The sequence below is a fragment of the Pinus tabuliformis genome, chromosome 7, assembly GCF_031772625.1.
Source record: "Pinus tabuliformis cultivar Carrire ecotype Pingquan chromosome 7, CPIR1, whole genome shotgun sequence".
NCBI lineage: Eukaryota > Viridiplantae > Streptophyta > Pinopsida > Pinales > Pinaceae > Pinus > Pinus tabuliformis.
Genome location: NC_142293.1, coordinates 1,256,897,842 through 1,256,902,794, shown reverse-complemented (window position 1 = coordinate 1,256,902,794; position 4,953 = coordinate 1,256,897,842).

Genomic DNA, 4,953 nt, shown 5'->3' with positions numbered 1-4,953 from the left:
GATGACTTGGATAGCCACATATGCACCATGTGGGGACCACATAGGTGCCATGTGGTAGGCCAGAATGACTTGGTAAAAGTTAATAGGCCAAACCTTTAAATGGCTATATATTTTGATATGGGATTCAGATCGAGGAAAATTTTATATCGTTGGAAGGTCTCAATGAGATAAACACAACAATTTTGTCCATTTTAAGTTTCGAAGAGTTTGAAAATGATCCAAAATTTTAGACCCTTCTTCCTGACTAGAACCTTGGAGATCGGGCTAGCATAGTAACTACCCTCTTTCCAGCTTAGTGGTCGATTGATGGTAAAGGGGTGCATTACAACCCTATCACTAATGGTTAAGGATGATTAGCTACAACATGTTGCAAGACTCCAATTCGACAAAAGATGAACATGTTCCTAGAGTACAAAATACCTACTTCAGCTAGATGTCATCTATATGTTTTCACATGTGTGGTGGATAGAATGATCCACTCCACTCTTTATGTTTTGATCTGAGCTACAACCCTATGATACTGTACCCAATACCTTATGCCAAGAAAATGTTATTCTTGTATTTAGTCGAATTGGAAAATGAGTAACAATGACAAGGAAAAGGTAGAGACTTCCCACCACCTAATTTCTTGTAAGAAAAGAAGTAGTGGAGTCTCAAATCCACTTTCATTTCAAGAAGATAGGGAAAGAACTCAATAAGTGGGGATTCTAATGAGTTAGGGTAAAATGGATTTCCCATGAAAGTTAACCCTTCCCCTTCCTATAATTCCTTTCATGGCTTCCTTTTCTGCCTACAATGGAGGTGTGACTAAAAGGATGAGGACAAATGTATACACATATGGATGGATGCATGGTAATATGACACTACACGAGATGACATGATAGCACATTTGTACACTTTTATAGGTCCCTAGTAAAATCCTTGAGGTAGGCACTTCGACTGCTTGCAAGCCTTGCATACCTACCCCACAAGGTTTTTTTGGTATTCGATTTTTCCATTTAATTTTTTTGGGATTGCTATGATATATTATAAATGACCTCAAGGTAGGTTGATGCCACATGTTTACACAAAGTTAAAGAAACAAGAGTCGTGCAGTGGTTAATTACAATCTAGATAGCTTTGGTGAGTGATTAAATTTATCAACTATCAAATCCTACAATATGTAACTAACGAAGTGATTAAATTTATCAACTATCAAATCCTACAATATGTAACTAACGAGGGTTATAGGGAAACTTAGTGCATACCACAAACAACCCTACTTCATCACCATCACCAAAGAAAATACATAAGGAAATCCCAAGTAACAAGCACTATAGAACTAGAATTGTCGGATTTCTTTTGCATAACATCACTGTTAAAGATTGAACAATGTGGAGCGAAGTACTCTTCTCAATATTCTCAAATAGTTAAATAAGATTAAATAGGAGGCATCAATAATAAATGACTAAAGTAAAACTCAATGGAAACTTAACTAAACGAATTGAACTGTAACTGACTATGACACCTAACAGGTGGTTGGAGTTAGTTTCTCCAACACTCCCCCTTAATTACAACCGCAAAAATTTAAACTAAGATGCTTGTTGATCTAAGTCTCAACTAGGCTTACAAGAAACAAAAATCAACATCAACTAGATTTCCTTTTATTTTTCTTTTCTTCCAAATCCTATATCCTCTAAATTGTTTCAATTTTTTCTTTTTGTTGCAGGCTTCAAATTTCAGATTCTTCAATTGTTGGTTCAACTCTTCCATTGTTCGAGTTTGTCTAAGCACGTGCTCGACTTCTTCAAAAATCGTCTTGTATATAGACTATTACCACACATGTCATCTTTTGCTGTGTACTTTTCGTCATCAATATTTTGCTACAACATAAGTTAATAATAAAAAATATCTCTTGAGGACTCCAATGCTTAAAAAATTCATTAATGTTTTCATCATCCAAGTTGTCTTCAACATAACAAATGGTTGCTCCCGAATGGCAACTTCATTGTGATAAACAAGCTATATTGTTAGATTCACTTTATTTTCATCCACTTGTGGCTATGCATAATGGGATTTAGGAGCATCTGTGTGCTCTTTCTCTGCTTCCTCTGTAATTTCCTCACAATCATCATCCAATTTTAAATGGGATTCACCAAACTCTGCATATTCAACTTGATTACTCCCCCTTACACCAAATCTCCTTTCAAGGGTATCCCAGGCCTCCTTAGCTATCTTTGCATCCGCAACGAGGGGAAGAATGTTGTCATCTACACATTTATTTATGCATTTTAATGTGAAGGCATTTTTTTTCCTTTTAACTTCCAACTCGTTCAAATAAATTTCAAAAAGCTCTTGTTGTTGCTCTCACTGTCTTAGCCTCTTGATTTTTCCCATTTGTTGAGCACTGACTCACTATGGTTCAACAAGCAAATCGACCTACAAATATAGCAGCTTCCAAAAATAAAAATTCTTCTGCGATGGTTTCTTTGCTTCTTAACTTCCACAAAATACACCAATGTGCAAGTTCTCTAAAAAAAAACCAACAATTTCACAGAACTTTCACAAACGATTTCTTTTAAAAATTACCATTTACATAAATATCCTTTAACTTTCTTAAAACTCTATTAAAACTCTATCAAAGAAGGCTTTTAAGTGGAAAACTACACTTTAATAAGACAAATGCCTTTTTTTAAATAAATGAAAAACAAAGCCTTTTCAAAAGTTACATGACTTTTAAAACGGAATAAGCTCTTTTGAAACGAATTCACCTAAGCTTATGACCTTTTGTAATAAATACGATGCCCTATTTTTTAAGAGAAAGGAATGATATTTTCATAATTAGAGGAAGGTCCTTTTTTTTAAATGAAACTTTGAAAGGAAGAAAGAGCGACATTTGTAGCCATCATTTGTCTTTTGGCACCTCCTGCGGCTCAAGTCTTTCACCCAGACGAGCTCCTTCAGTATGGCTGACCTTTGACTCAATGAATTGGAAGCGTTATGAGTGTTGTGCTCCAATTTTGACCTCTCTCTATGAATTGGAAGCGTTATGAGTGTCGTGCTCCAATTTTGATTTCTCATCGCACTTTTCTGCACATAGCAGTACGATTCATCTTTTCTCATCACACTTTTCGACAAAGTAGGGTGCAATTAATCGTGGATTTGGCTAGTTTCGTAGCTTTTTCATTTTCATCGCACGTTATCCCTCTGCATTTTCAGTTGCTATGATATCATCTGAATTTTAAAAAAAAAAGTTTCTTGCAGCGTAGCTTTTATTTGCGTGAGTTGCCACTTCAAGAGATTTTCAAATTTTCAGCGTTTTCTTTCAGCGGAAGGCAACAAACTGTTTCTTGGCCTTCAAACATTTAAGGCTTTTTGTTGGTCTCTTTACGATTCTTATTAGTCCCCGCCTCTGGCATAGCAGTGACTATAGCGTTCCATAATCTGTTGACTGGCTATTAAATTGCGCGTTGACCATCAATTTCTGCCAGCTATTCACTGGTTAACCAAATTTTATGTTGGATCGTCAGAAAACTTTAACCAAAGTTTTCAGTTTACCCTCTTATTGCCAGCCTCACTTGGCCCGATGTGCACACAACTTTATTTATCCTAAGTTGTTTTTGGTACTTGTTCTCCCTGTCCTGCATGCAGTGTCCTGCATGCTGAAAGTGCCAGTTGTTATAATGCCCTAACGTAGGATAACCGTACATTAAGGCACGCGGGATCTTTAATCTTTCCTTATGTTTATGCTTTGTGAGATCACTAAACCTGTCTGTCTGTTTACATAACGCTGTTCTTTGCCGATATACTCAGAGCTGCTGATTCTCCAGACTTTAGAATTGGTATGGGTACTCCATGTGAATCCAAAAAGCAGATGGTAGTCCATATTTGCTCTTAAAACGCAAAATTTGTGAACATCAGAGTCTGTTGGCGTAGCGTTGACAAAAAAAATTACTTGCAGAGATAAAAATATGGAGCAACAGGAAGGAGAAGGCGGAGATGGGTTTGCACCTGGTCGTAAGAAAATCAGCTTACGGACTCCCCACCGCATGCCCAGTTTGCCTGCCTGCCTACATATATCTCAGACTCGCCAATATCTCCTTCAGTACCCATTATAATCTCCTCAATCCCGACTCAGGTAAGCTTTTGTTATATTTATCTCATTATTCTTCCCAACAGAAATATATATTGGGACCATAAGCTTTCTCCTGTGATGATGGTTTTTAGCTTTTTTTCTCTTGGGTATTGCTTATCATGTCATGGACTTGCTGTATAATGATGAGTTTTATGTTATAAAGCGTCTGCAAGAGAATGCCATAGATAAAAAATAGATGAGTACATTGAGAGTGCCAAAAAACAACTCTAGGAAAACGCAGGGAGACAGCGAGACCAGAGAAGAACGCTTTAAAGAGTTACAATCAAGCACTAGGAAGTCCAGAAGAACAAAATGGGCAAAAGGTTCAAAGGGTTTCAAGGAAGAAGCCCTGAACCAAAGTGTTGTTACCTAAATGTTTAGTAACATCGAAAATTGACATGAAGTTGTTGATAAGATTTCTTCAGTGTGCAGGCCACTGATTGGGTACAGTGAAGTCTATGTTAGTAGCAGCGCCAGTCGCGGTTGACCCATCATCATCTCGCGTCGCGTCGCTCTCGGATCGGGAGGCCGAAGCATACCTTATACTAGTTCCTGAGCCCCCTGTTGCCAAACCGAGCAGTCCCGTGTCGGGCACCTATATGCGATGTCATTGCTGTTACCCCAAACTGCTCCACAGACACCTTCAGTACCAGCTGCCTGCTTCCTGAGTTCATCAATTGCTGTTACCCCGACCTTCGATTTCTACAGCAAACCTCATGCCAAATTGGAAGCCAGGCAGTTGCGAAATCTGCTAATTTCTTGATCTTTTCAAATCCGCTCTAAGGGCTCGCTTTAGGCTGTTGTTAAGAGATGGCGAAATAGGAGGAATCGCCCAATGG